General features: G+C 46.0%; 2 pseudogenes; both read left to right on the plus strand.

The window, feature by feature from the left end:
• Positions 1–4255: 4255 nt before the first annotated feature.
• On the plus strand, positions 4256–9403 carry LOC120684710 (annotated as a pseudogene).
• A 2250-nt stretch (positions 9404–11653) lies between these two features.
• On the plus strand, positions 11654–14882 carry LOC120684479 (annotated as a pseudogene).
• Positions 14883–15001: the final 119 nt, after the last annotated feature.

Here is a 15001-nt window from a genome sequence, read left to right on the forward strand (position 1 = left end):
TCTACTAGAAAATTTCTTGAAAGCTATTCTAGTTTCATATTTTGTGGGAGGGTGCCATGTCCATGCCTAGAAAAGTCGGAAGTTAGGTCAGTCAAGTCCACTGGTGGCTGGCATTTTCATCATCTCATGGTACCGGCAAGCCTCCTCACAACGCACCACCATCGGCTAAGCTGGTAGAAAATAGGAAAGCAGCTTTTGACTAGATGTACCATATCGATTGTGGTTCCAGTATATTCCTCTGCTCTGATCCTCAAGTACATACATTAGCATGTTTGATAGATCGATGCTAATCAGTGGACAGGTGAATCAGCATAGACAATACAAGATCATGGTGGCTCTATCGACCGTAGTCCGAAGATGATGATCAATCTCTGATGGCCGGCTTTTTGTGGTGCCTCCGCGCCCAGTCGCCTTTGCTCGGCTTCGAGCGACCGCCTAGAGGTATGCATCTCTTGCCTAACCTTATCAGCTTCAGTTCATGTGTGTGATTTGTCTTGCTCCGATCAGCTTTCTGCCTACAAGTTGCACGCATGATATATCTCCTCCTCTATCGCCGCTTCTCGGACACCTCTTCCTCTCTCTTCGTTTAATTTTGCGCTAATCACGGCAGCCTCCTGTTGGGGACGCCACCTTCGCCCGTCGCCGAAGGCAGTCAGCTGCGAACAAGGAAGCGGAAGAAATGGCCAAGCAAATTGTGAAGGCGAGGAGTGCGTGCCCGGAGGCCCAGGAAGCGAAGGGTACCGAGCGAAGGCCAGTCCCGCCCGAAGACAAGCGAAGAGGCGGCGCACACGACGAAGGGACGTGTGACGAAGCGGCTCCTAGGGCCTCTTCTCCGAAGTAGCGAAGACCCTCGATTGGCGAAGGGACTCAAAGTGAGACAGCCCCACTGTCAGAGATCTATACGGAGTGTCCAGCTGTAATTCCACTAATTTTGTGTCGACTGTTGTAACATTGCAAATTTGCCCAGAGAATATTCCCAGATGCTGGCGGTTAGGGGGTAGTTAGGAGATTTTGGCCAGGGAGTAGTTGAGATTTTGGGCTATAAATACCCCCTATTTGAAACTGTGGAGGAGGATTGAATACAGTGCAATTACTCCATCGCTTTAATTTTCACGCTGCCATTGTGCCGGTTTCTCCCTTCTCAAGGCTTCGCCTTCCTTCACAAGAGCTGTTGTGACCTCTTCGTCCTGGAGAGTGTTTTACACTAACACCTCCCGTGCGGCGTAGCTCGTTGCTCAGATTGAATCTTGACAAAGCTAAGTCTTCAGTCGAGTTAGCATCTAGTCGGCAAATTTTTCAAATCATTGCACCATAGGGCAAGATGAAATTCAAGTCTTCGGATAAGTCAGCAACCTTCCAAATCATAGATCGCACGCCATAAGTCCTTTGTCTCGAACCATGTCATCTTCTTTGACTGGTCAACCGCACAGTCACCATTTTATTTTTTTATTCTAACGGCTGAAACCTGTTTCGTGTCACTTATCTGTTTGACTGTTTCTAAGATAACTCCTCTTTGGACCTTCTTATCTGTGTCGCTGCTCTGCCTTTATATGAACTTAACCCATGGCATTTGATGTATTTATCTTAAGGAAAAGTCCGATTTACATACTTAAACTATCGCAAAAGTCTGATTTTCAACCTTCAACTATAAAACCGGTCAATATAGGCTGTCCAACTGTCAAAACCAGGCAAATTTTGCCCTTAAGGTGGTTTTGAGGGTGGTTTGCATTTTCTTAAAAAAATCAAATTAGATCCTCGGTGGTTGTAGTAGTGGTCGCCGGAGGAGCGCCCTCAACGGTGGCCGTAGGCACCGGAGGCGCGCCCTTAGCAACCAACAGCATCCTCGCCAGCGCCAAGGAGAGTGTCGTGTCGTCGTTAGTTCTGTCCACAGGGAGAACAGAGCCTGCTGGTTTAGCAGGGACATTGGTGAAACCTGACACTGTGGCCTGCACAGTGTCATGACATCAACAACCACACCCACGGGGGATGCGGATGCCAGAGTATATTGTTTTAATTCCAAATTTATGTAATGATATGCACATAAATGAATTTTGTTAGAAATATGTTTGTTAGCGATCAATTAGCCAACTAATGATGTCAATAGAGTTGCTAATGGCGATGAGACACAATCATTCTGATGCTGTCATTCCACCCCCTTTGACATGGATATACATGTTATCACAGCTCTGGTCGATACAATGAATGATTCTTTTTTGTGATTTGTCTCCCCTTACAATCTCGTTTATTACTTTCAATGTGGTAGTAGCATGCTCTTTGAGTGATTGGTGCGAGAACAAAACAATTCGGTCAGAGTTGGATAAGTTTGACTTACGACAAAACAAACACTACTTTAAAAAAATGAAGGGAATAACTGATTACAACTCACGTTATTGTAGGATTCTGAAAAAAGTCCATACATCTAGATATCAAGTTGGTCACTCAAGGCTGCAGTTTTTATACTCACCATTCAGAGGCTCAACTTCCACTTCTGTTGGATTTTGCTGATGGAACAGAAAGAATATCTGAAGTCCAGATAGTTGGAGGAGATCCTTCAGGTACTTTCTGTATCAAAAAAGAATTTTCTAAAATTTGCTGGCTGTCTAATTAATTTATGTCTCAGTTGTATTTATCATATAATCAAGCTCTGAATTTGTGCAAGGTTGCTCACCATGGAGACTATCACAGTTGGGCAGCTTCTCTTTCTTCTAATTATTTCCAGTGCAAAAGTTGTCATTGGCTCCTTCAATGGCAATGAGACAGATCGTCTATCATTGGTTGAATTCAAGAAGGCAATCACTCATGATCCACAACAAGTCATGTTGTCTTGGAATGACAGTACTCACTTCTGTAATTGGGAAGGGGTCTTGTGCCGTGTGAAGAATCTACATCATGTCACTTCCCTTAACCTCAGTGGTCGTGGCTTAGTAGGGAACATCTCTCCATCAATAGGAAATCTAACTTTCTTAAGATATCTATTTCTTCCAAACAATGGGTTCATGGGACAAATCCCTTCGCCTCTAGGTCATTTGCGTCGCATCCGGTATATCTACTTAAGTAGTAACACACTCCAAGGGGAGATACCTGTCTTCGCAAACTGTTCTAGTCTCAAGGGGATATGGCTGGATGACAATTGCCTCGTGGGACAAATGCCTACATATGCTAATTTGCCTCCTCTCATTGAGGCACTGCAGATTTCCTATAATAATCTTACTGGAAAAATTCCACCATCTATTTCTAATATTACAGCATTAATTCGAATCAGCATTGCATCTAATAATTAATATTGATGGAGAAATCCCAAGCGAAATTGGGAAGTTTCCAATGCTACAAGTCTTTTACTCTTCGGGGAATAAGCTATCAGGAAGATTTCAACCAGCCATCCTTAATTTATCTTCTCTTGTAAAACTCAATCTTGCCTCCAATTATCTCAATGGAGAGTTGCCATCCAATATTGGTAGTTCCTTACCCAATCTACAAATGTTTGAATTATATAACAACCTATGTAAAGGGAATTTCCCAATTTCATTGGTAAATGTGTCTAAGCTATTCGTGCTTGACATGTCAAAGAATAATTTCACTGGGGTGGTCCCTAGTTCTATTGGCAAACTGAAGGAACTGTCCTTGTTAAATCTTGAATTCAATCAATTCCATGCACATGACAAGCAAGACTGGGATTTCATGCATAGCCTATTTAATTGCACTAAGTTACAAGTATTGTCATTAGATGCGAATAAGCTTGAAGGAAAGATACCAATTTGTTTTGGCAACATATCCATGTGGCTTCATACTTGCTTCTTGGAAGGAACAAAATATTGGGGAGTTTTCCTACTGGTATAGAAAACCTTCGCATCCTGATAGCTCTTGGGTTGGAGGAAAATCAGTTTACAGGTCCCATTCCAGAAGGGCTAGGAAACCTGAACAAATTGCAAAAATTCTCTTTATTCAACAATATCTTTACAGGGAGTATTCCGTCCTCCCTTTCAAACTTATCTCAACTGGGAGAGCTCTTTCTGGACTACAACAAGTTGGATGGGGAGATTCCCCCAAGCCTGGGAAACCTCAAAGTCCTCGAAGTATTGGAAATTTCAACCAACAATCTTCATGGTAGCATACCAAAGGAGATTTTCAGCATTCCTACAATAAGAAAAATCGGGTTATCTTCCAATAGCCTAAGCAGACCACTTCCTCTTGAAATAGGCAAAGCCATGCAACTACAAAATCTGTATCTTTCAACAAATAACTTGTCCAGCACTATCCCTAGCGCATTGGGCAACTGTGAAAGTTTGGAAGACATTGAGCTGGATCAGAATTCTTTTGTTGGCAGCATTCCAGCATCATTAGGTAACATATGCAACTTGAAAGTACTCAATATGTCTCGCAATCAATTATCAGGATCTATACCCAAGTCTTTTGGTGATCTGCCATTTGTTGAGCAACTAGATTTGTCATTCAACCATCTTGAGGGTGAAGTCCCAGAAAATGGTATATTCAGGAACGCAACTGCTATACATATCGATGGAAATAAGTGGTTATGCGGTGGGCCAGAAGTGCTACACCTACCAGCGTGTTCTATTACACATACAAGTTCTGCAACTAAGAAAAAAGGATTGATAGTGCTAAAAGTAGTGATCCCATTAGCCAGCACAGTGTCACTTGTTGCGGTCATTGCAGTTCTCTCGCTATTGTACAAGAAAAGACAAAAGAGAAAAATTATGACCATCCCTTCTTTTGGTAGGAGTTTTCCCAAGGTTTCCTATAATGTTCTTGCCAGAGCGACTGATGGGTTCTCAGCATCCAATTTAATTGGCAGTGGAAAATATAGCTCTGTATACAAAGGTGAGTGTTTTCAAGATGGAAATGTGGTTGCTATAAAAGTTTTCAGCCTACCCACAAGAGGGGCACAAAAGAGCTTCATAGCAGAATGCAATGCTTTGAGAAATTTGAGGCACCGCAATCTAGTTCCTATCCTTACTGCATGCTCAAGTATTGATTCTGAAGGAAATGATTTCAAAGCTCTAATATACGAATTCATGCCAAGAGGGGACTTAAACAAAGTGTTATATCCAAATGGAGGTGATGAAAACTCTTCAAATTTAAACCACATTACGCTAGGTGAAAGATTAAGCATTGTCCTGGATGTAGCAGATGCATTGGAGTATCTCCACCATAATAGCCAGGGGAGTATGGTTCATTGTAATTTGAACCCTAGCAACATTCTTCTGGATGAGAACATGACAGGTCATGTTGGAGACTTTGGACTTTCAAGGTTCAAAGTTGACCCTACAGCATTATCTCTTGGTGATTCAAACTCAACTTCTTCAATTGCAGTTAAAGGAACCATTGGATATGTAGCGCCTGGTAATGACAACTTTTTCTTATCTATTCTTGCTTTGTTTCCTGTTTAGACTTATTTGATCATGTACATGTGAATTAAGACACTTGGTGTCAGCCATCTACAGAATATGGAGGGGGTGGCGAAGTGTCGACGGCAGCAGATGTTTACAGCTTCGGAGTTGTTCTCCTCGAAATATTCATTCGAAAGAGGCCAACGGATGACATGTTCAAGGACGGACTGAATATTGTAAGTACAGATGGCCATTCGGGCCACCCGGCCCGGCCCTGGCACGGGCCCGCCCTAGCCCGCTCTTTACCGGGCTGTGCCTAGCCCGGCCCTATATCATAGCAGGTTGTGCCGTGCTAGCTCACGGGCTTCCCCGACGGCCCAGGCACGAGCCCGTGGGCCTGTTTCGCGCCGGGCCGGCCCGACAAAGCCCGGCACTACAGGTAAAGCCGGGCCGCCCGGCGCCCGAAGGGGAGAGGCGGCAGGCCGACAGCTGATGCGGCGGAGTCCGAGGAGGAGGCGGCGGCGTCCCGGCGGGCCGGAGATGACGAGGCGGCGGCCGGCGGGCGGGGCGGAGAGGAGGCGGCGGCGTCCCGGCGTGGCGGGGAGGAGATGACGAGGCGGCGGCCAGCCGGCGGGGCGGAGAAGGGACGGCGGTGTCCAGGACTCCAGGCGGGCCGGAGATGACGAGGCAGCGGCAGATGAGGAGGTCGCGTCTGGCTGGCGGGGCGGGACGGGGGGCGGGGGGGCGCTGCGCCTGCGCCCTGCGCCGGCTGCGCGGACGAGGTGCCGAGGGGGGCACGGGGCCAGCCCGAGCCGGCCAGGGGGCTACGCGGATGGGGGCTGCGCCGCCTAGGGTTTGGGGGCCACATATATACCACTCCTTGGCTGTGGGGTGGGCTGGCTGTTGGAGTTAGTGGGCCGACATCGGGCTGGCCTGCTAACTCCGTGCCGGGCCATGCCAGCCCACGGGCGGGGGTGGCGGCCCAGGCCCGGGCACGGTTGACGGGCCGTGCCAGCCCGGGTCCGGTGGGAAGCGGGCCGTGCCGTGCTTGGGCCGGGTCAAATTTACCGTGCTTTGGGCGGGCCAACGGGCTGCGGGCTGCATGGACAACTATAATTGTAAGTTTTACAGAGATGAACTTCCCTGATAGGGTATTGGAGATTGTTGATCCCCAGCTGCTACAAGAATTGATCCTTGGTCCAGAAACTCAAACAACCATCAATGAAAAAAATCAGTGTCTGACTTCTGTGCTAACCATTGGGCTGCATTGCACAAAGACATCCCCAAGTGAACGCATCATTATGCAGGAGGTGGCTGCAAAGCTGCATGGGATCAAGGATGCATATCTCAGGGGAAACTGATAAATAATTTCAGTAATTTTAGTAAAATCTCAATAAGATGCTGAAGACTTATCAATAAAACTCACACAGAATGTGTGTACTGCCAAGTGATATTGAAACTGTTTCTGATATTCGCAAGTGTGGTTATTTCAACTTTCAACCTTTGTAAGATCTTCTCCTTGAAGGTTCTGCATTACATTATTTCAGCAGTCTAGTACTACTGATAAAAGAATAGACCTCAGACACGTTTGCTAATTTGCATTTACAAATGGTATTTTGCAGGGTGCTTATTCTGAAGAAGATAATCTGCAACCATCAATTGTTTGCGATGTTAGCATTGTACGAGCATGATAAGACATTGTTGAGTTCAGATTTGCAGTGCTTGGACCAAGCCATATGATTTCAAAGCCTTGGTCTATGAGTTCACATGCATTACTGTATTTGAATCAAGATGAAGCAAACACTTCAGCTATGGGCTGCATTAAGTTAGCTCAAAGGTTAAGCATTGTGGTGGATGTTGCAAATGCATTAGAGTACCTCCACCATAACCACCAAGAAACTATTGTCCACTGTTATCGGAAGCCTAGCAACATTATTTCGAGGAAATAGTCCATTTTTGACCATCCAACCATCGCCCGAGTTTGATTTTGGCCATGCAACTCCAGACCATCAAACTATCAAAACCGTTTATATTTGATCATTCGGCTGTTTTGAAAGATGGTTTCGCTTACGTGGATGACACATGGCAGTGGGCCCACATGTCAACCCAGTTTCCTCGTCTCTCTCTCTCTCTCTCTCTCTCTCTCTCTCAGCCCCCTATTCGCGGCTCCCAGCAGCGCGGCAGGCGGAGTCCGGCTCCTCCCCGGTGGCGGCCCACTCTCCTCCCCTATCTCTCGTGGCCGCACGATGAGCGGGCGGGCCACGTGCCCTCCCAAGAGGGCCTCTCCCGATGGCGCGGCAAGCAGAGGACCACAGAGGTGGTCGAGGCAGGTGGCGGCCCCTCCTGCTGCTCTATTCTCCCCGGCAAGCAGGGGCTCGGAGTAGGGACAGAGCAGCCACCGCATCCATGGACGACTCCCTCCCTCCTCGGCCTCCTCCATGTCGCCGCCTTCCCCTTCCTACTCCTGCGCGGGCCGGTCGATTCGAGCTCGTGGCCGATGGCAGAGGAGCGGGCCGGATCCCAGCGGCAAGTGCCTCGTCGGTCAAGCTGCGGGGAGCTAGTCGAGGAGCAGGGGGGGCTCTGCTGCAGGGGCGGAGCTCGGCGGGGCAGGGATGGAGCTCGGTGCAATAGGGATAGCACTCGCGTGCAGAGCAGGGGTAGTGCTAGGTGGCGGGAGCAAGGGAGGGAAGCTCAGATGGTGCGGAGGCGGAGCTCAAGCATGAGCTTGGCAGCGCAGGGGCAAAGCTAGGCGGCGTGGGAGAGGGATCGTGGCGGGAGGGAAGAGAAGCCACGGACGAGGGGAAGGAGATCAGCGGTAGGGGTCGTGGCCGCGGTGCGGGAGACGGCGACCACGAGGCTGGACACGATCGTGCTGCTGGAGGAGGGGATGGCAGGCCATGGGCGGGATTGCATCATCGACATTCGAGTGAGCTCAAGCTCCACCGCGAGCCAGCTCCGCTGGGCAAGCGAGCTGCTGCTCCACCGCGGGCCAGCGCCGCTGGGAAAGCGAGCTACTGCTCCACCGCGGGTTAGTGCCTCCGGGCACGCGAGCTGCAGCTCCACCGCCGGCCAGCGCCGTCGGCCGGGCGAGCTGCAGGTCCACCGAGGACCAGTGCAGCTAGCCGAGCGAGCTCAAGCTCCACCGCGGGCCCGCACCATCGGGCCAGCGAGCTGTAACTCCACCGCAGGCCAACGCAGCCGGGCGGGCGAGCTGGAGAGATGCGGAGGGAGGGCGGCGGCCGGTGCAGGGTGAGAGGAGAGGAGAGGAGAGAAGATAGGGAGAGGAGAGAGGAGGGCTGTTATGTGGGCCCACTGCCACATGCCATCCACGTCAGCGAAACTACCTTTCAAAACAGCCAAATGATCAAATATGAACGCTTGTGATAGTTCGACGGTCAAGGATACCCGATTTTGAAGTTGCATGACCAAAATCAAACTCGGACAATAGGTGGATGGCAAAAAATGAACTTTTTCCTTCTTTTGGATGACAATATGACAGCATGTATCGGAGACTTTGGTCTTGCAAGGTTCAAAGTTGATTCAATAGCATCATCACTAGGTGAATCGATCTCAACTTCTTCAGTTGCTATAAGGGGAACAATAGGATATGTTGAACCACAGGTAGTGCTAATTGTCATAATGCTACGTGGTTCCTCTACTTAACTTTGGACTGAACATTCTTGTTTTCTATCCACAGAATATGCTGCAGGTGATGGAGCTTCAACTGCTGGGATCTTTATAGCTTTTGGATTGTGCTACTCGAAATATTTTTGCGCAAGAGGCCAACTGATAATATGTTCATTGATGAACTGAACATTCTGAGATTTGTTGAAACAAACTTTCCTGACAGGATATGATGTTACGGATTGTAGATCCTGAACTACAAGAAGAGCAGCAAGATTTCTCGCGAGAAACTTCAGCGTCCATAGAGAAGAGCTTGGAGTGTTTACTCTAGTGATAAACATTGGACTTGACTGCACTAAGGCATCCCCAAACGAGCGCATGGGAATGAGGTAGTGGCTGCAAAGCTGCACGGAATTAAGGAGCCATATCGGTAGGGAAACTTAGGTAGGATACATTTTATTCCTGTAATAATAAGGGAAAAGTCTGATTTTCGCATTCGAACTATTGCAAAAGTCCAATTTTCAACCTTCAATTATAAAACCGGATAACAGAGGTCATTCAACCGTTGAAACCGGACAAATTTGGCCCTTGGGGTGGTTTCGGACGTAGTTTACCATTCTGTGAGAATTAAAAATATTTATATTAATATAAAATTTCGTAATTAATTTACTTTAAAATAAAAAATATGAAATGGGTATTGAAAGTTTTCTGAAAATATAACCAATCTATTGCATGATACTTGTCTGTTATTCAAATCCCACTTTTATATTCATAATATTTGGTTGGTTGTAGTTATGAGTATTATTTTTAAATAACTAATATTCAAATATAGAAGTAATAGATATGTGGTATTTTTCTAAAAAAAATTGGTACTAGTTTCATATTTTTCTAATTTAAAGAGAACTAGTTTTAATTTTTTAGATCTAATTAGAATTTTCTATTTTTTAAAAAAAAAACCAACTTCAAAACCTAAGGGCAAAATTATCCGGTTTGGATAGTTGGGTGGTCTCTTTTATCTGGTTTTGTAGTTGAAGGTTGAAAATTAAACTTTTGCAATAGCTTGAGGGGGTAAATCTGGCTTTTCCCATCCCAAAAAATAATATGATATGGTTTTCTTTGTTTACACAAGGATTGTCCCGATGAGCGCGGACAACTGACTCTGAGCCTTGCTCCTTTGCAGATCGGTCTGGTTAGTAGGAACGGAAAATGGGGCTGGTGACTGCTTGAAGCTTCAGCACCGAGCATGTGTTTCGCTGTATTACAATTCACAACTGTTACTTCAGCACCCAGGTTTTCTAGGTCTGAACAGAACATATCGAAGGCTCCGTGAGTTGACTTTCAACGGCCAGAACGGAGTAACAAATACTGGCTCACGCTTATCTGATCCCGAAAAAAAAACATCCTAATTGTTGCTCAGCTGTGCATGTGTGAAACCTCAGCATGTGAAATGCCGATCGTAGTCCTTGTGTTCACTTCTTGTGAGTGTTTATTTCGCTGTGTGTACTTCTACTATATGACCTTTTTATATGTCGGACTATAGTACCGCTCTTCCAAATGTCGTCCTCTAATCTACTTCACGTGCTCTGAAGTCTGTATGAACCCAGACGCTGTGCACTGAGAAATCCATGGCGAAAAAGAAAGGGATGTATTAAACATATATTCGCAGGATCGCGAAGATTGCCAGCTCTCCTGCGTATTATAGAAAAAAAAAGGAGAGCCGTCGATGTTGACAGCAGGAGTCCACTAAGAAATCGTGAGAAGTCAGAACTGGTTGACTTTAGATGCGTAGCGTACCCGAAGAGACTAGTACCTTATTAGATCTTATTTTGTTTAGTTCGCGAAATTTTTTTGAGTTTTGGTACTTTCGTTGTTATTTAGAAATTAATATCTAATTATAGATTAATTAGATTTAAAATATTCGTCTCATTGTTTACAGTTAATTATGTAATTAATTATTTTTTTCAACTGCATTTAATACTCTATGCATGCATGTATCCGAAGATTCGATGTGATGAGTACTCTAGGAAAAATTTTAGGAACTAAATATGACCTTACTACCTATCGTCATCTATAAAAAAACACATAGAAAATAGTCTAGTACGGCATGATCCCAATGGAGATGAGATGTGGTCGCCGCGAAGATGTACTGAGCCTCCTCTTCTTTCGGCGATCGAGCCGGAGACGTTGACCGCCGGCAGAATTGCCCAAAAAATGCATGCTGAGCTAGCACCCATTCGAGCGTGTGTATCAAGTACTAGCACTCAGGCAGCAATAAGCTGTAGTCAAGGAGTTCAGTGACTCGGACTGTAACCCTGCAGCTACTGCTTCGCCGGCTACTGCTCTACTGATCAGCAACTGTAAGCATCTCATCTTCAAGTAACCTTTTTCTGCTCATCTCATTCGTCTAGCTTGAACCTCCTCCTTGATGCTTCAATACTTCATTCCATCGTTCACTTTAAATAAAAAGTAAAAGCTTTGGTTCCTTATGGTTCTGAAGAAAACCTCTTTCGTTGCAGTGGCGGCAATTTCCATGTTTCGTGAAGCCAGAATCTTGCTTTTCTAGAGGGATAAACACAGATCAACTACGGTGTGAACTCACTCAGGTATTTCAAGTAACCAGTAACTGAAAGCCAGCGGCCCACATTTTTCCAGCTATCTGAAATTTTCTCTGTTCATGTCCATGATTCTAGGTATACGTAGTAAAGGATATCTTAACAAAATTTTGGAGCTTGTCACCATGAAGGCTGCAGCAGTTGGACAGTTTCTTCTGCTGATCATGGCCTGCAGCGCTGTCACCTGCAGCTCCGCTGATGCAAACGAAACAGACCTGTTATCACTGCTTGACTTCAAAAGATCAATCACGCTTGATCCACAGAAAGCCTTGGCCTCGTGGAACCACAGCACCCACTTCTGCAGCTGGGAAGGCATCCTCTGCACAACCACCATCCCACGCCGTGTCGCTTCCATTCGCCTTGAAAGGCGAGGCCTAGTTGGCCGAATCTCTCCTTCGCTTGGCAATCTCACATTTCTAAGGAACCTCTCCCTTGCGACGAACCGGTTCACCGGAGACATCCCTGCATCCCTTGGCCACCTCCAGCGACTGCAGTACCTGTTCCTGAGCAACAACACGCTGCAGGGGACGATACCGAGTTTCACAAACTGTTCGAGCCTCAGGGTGCTATGACTGCACCGGAACGGTCTTGTTGGGCCGTTCCCAACAGAGTTGCCCGCTGGCCTTCGCCAGCTGCAGATTTCAGTCAATGGCCTTGCTGGAACCATCCCTGCTTCTCTTTCCAATATCACAATGCTGAATGCGATTAGCTGCGCTGACAATGACTTTGAAGGCAGTATCCCAGATGAGTTTGCCAAGTTGCAAAACCTGCAGCAGCTGTACTTGGGTGCCAACCAGTTGTCAGGCAGGTTTCCTAGGGCCATCATGAATCTTTCTGCCCTCACTGACCTCAGTCTTGATCTCAATCAGTTTAGTGGGGAAGTGCCCTCACTGACTTTAGTTGCTGGAGTTGCCTGTCAATTTCTTTCAAGGTCAGATCCCTCCTTCATTGACAAATGCTTCCAATCTGTACTACATTGAGATATCCAGGAACAGTTTCAGTGGAGTGGTACCTAGTAAAATTGGCAGACTGAACAAGCTGGAAATGCTGAATCTTGAATATAATCAGCTGCAAGCAGAGAGCAAGCGAGATTGGGAGTTTCTTGACAGCTTAGCCAACTGCACAGAGCTAATAGATTTCTCGATGACTGGGAATCTTCTACAAGGCCAGCTACCACCTTCAGTAGGCAACCTTACCAATCAGCTTCAGTATCTATACTTTGCAGAGAATCAGTTGTCAGGGGAAATTCCTCCTGGTATAGCAAACATTCATAACCTGTACATTGTATCACTGGCTGTGAACCAATTTTCAGGTATACTTCCTGAATGGCTTGGGTCTCTGAAAAATCTGCAAAAGATGTCACTAGGCAGCAATTTCTTTAGTGGGACCATTCCATCATCCTTTTCAAATCTAACTCAACTGACAGAACTAAATCTAGAGTCGAACCGATTGGTCGGAAAGATACCCCCAAGCTTCGGAAACCTTCCAATCCTTAAAGTGCTGAACATTTCCAATAACAAGCTTTATGGAAGCATACCAAAGGAACTATTCAGAATCCCAACAATCGTGCAGATCAGCTTATATGTCAACAACTTAGATGGAATGATTCATCCCGACATTGGCAATGCCAGACAACTCACAGATTTGCAGCTTTCGTTAAATAATTTGTCTGGAGAAATTCCTATCACCTTGGGTAACTGTGAGAGTTTGGAAGGCATCGAGTTTGATCACAATGCTTTCAGTGGAAGCATCCCAGTTTCATTACGAAACATAAGAACTCTAAAAGTTCTCAACTTGTCTCACAACAACTTAACTGGGTCAATACCAGCATCTATCGGAAACCTACAATTTCTTGAGCAACTAGATTTGTCATTCAACAAACTTAAAGGTGAGGTACCAACAAAAGGGATATTCAATAACAGAACAGCCATGCGGATTGATGGAAATCAGGGGCTTTGTGGCGGGCCACCAGAGTTACACCTACCGGCATGTCCTGACGTGGCTTTGGATTCAGATAAGCGCAAACTTTCGATTATACTGAAAGCAGTGATCCCAGTAGCCATAGTAGCAACACTTGCTGTGGTGATTTCTGTTTTGCTGTTGTTGCGAAGGCGAAAACAGACGACCAGATCTATTTCTTTACCCTCATTCGGAAGAGAAATCCCGAAGATTTCTTACAGTGACCTTTTCAGAGCAACAGAGGGCTTCGCAACATCCAATCTAGTTGGTCTGGGAAGCTATGGTTCTGTTTATCAAGGGAAACTGTTTCAAGATGAAAATGTGGTTGCCATCAAGGTCTTTAATCTAGAGACAAGAGGAGCACAGAAGAGCTTCATCGCAGAATGTGATGCTTTGAGAAATGTTCGGCACCGCAATCTAGTTCCTATCCTTACTGCTTGCTCAACTATTTATTCTAATGGAAATGATTTCAAAGCCTTAGTATATGAGTTCATGCCACGAGGAGACTTGCATAACTTATTGTACTCGACTCGAGAGAGTGAAGGCTCTTCATATTTGAACTGCATCCCCCTCAATCAAAGGTTGAGCATTCTTGTGGATGTATCTGATGCTTTGGCGTATCTACACCATAGCCACCAAGGAACCATTGTACATTGTGATCTGAAACCTAGCAACATTCTCCTGGATAATGAAATGGTAGCCCATGTCGGAGTTTTTGGGCTTGCAAGGTTCAAGTTTAGTTCCGCAACATCATCTGCTGTTGACTCATATTCAACTTCAACAGCTGCAATCAAGGGAACCATTGGATATGTCGCTCCAGGTATTGTCCCTAATCTTTTTTTTTTCTAGTGAAATAGTGGAATTCCTTCATTATTACTCTGTTTATCTGAACCAAACCATTCCGGCATGCAATTTACAGAATGCACAGGGGGAGGTCACGTCTCAACTGCCTCAGATGTCTACAGCTTCGGAGTTGTTCTCCTCGAGATATTCATCCGACGGAGGCCAACAGATGACATGTTCAGGGATGGGATGAGCATTGCAAAGTTCGTAGAGATCAACTTCCCTGAAAATGTGTTGCAGATTGTTGACCCACAGCTACTGGAAGAGATGGACCTTAGCAAGGAGACTCCTCCAATGGCCATCAAAGATGGTGGAGCACAGGCTCTACAGTCTGTGTTGAGCATTGGACTCTGCTGCACCAAGACATCGCCCAGCGAGCGCATCAGCATGCAGGAAGCGGCTGCCAAGCTGCACGGGATCAGGGATGCATATCTAAGAGGAAACTGAATGACCAGCTCAGTAAATTATGTTCTCAAATCTTAATGAATGCCTTGCAGAATATTTTGTCATGTATTATGTTTTTCTTGTTCAGTTCTCAAAAGTCTGCATTATGCTTCACAAATTCTGCAACTTGAGCATGCCAACAACAGGCTCACATAGTTCTCTTCATATAACTGT

The sequence above is a fragment of the Panicum virgatum genome, chromosome 8N (genome assembly GCF_016808335.1).
Source record: "Panicum virgatum strain AP13 chromosome 8N, P.virgatum_v5, whole genome shotgun sequence".
Taxonomy (NCBI): Eukaryota; Viridiplantae; Streptophyta; class Magnoliopsida; order Poales; family Poaceae; genus Panicum; species Panicum virgatum.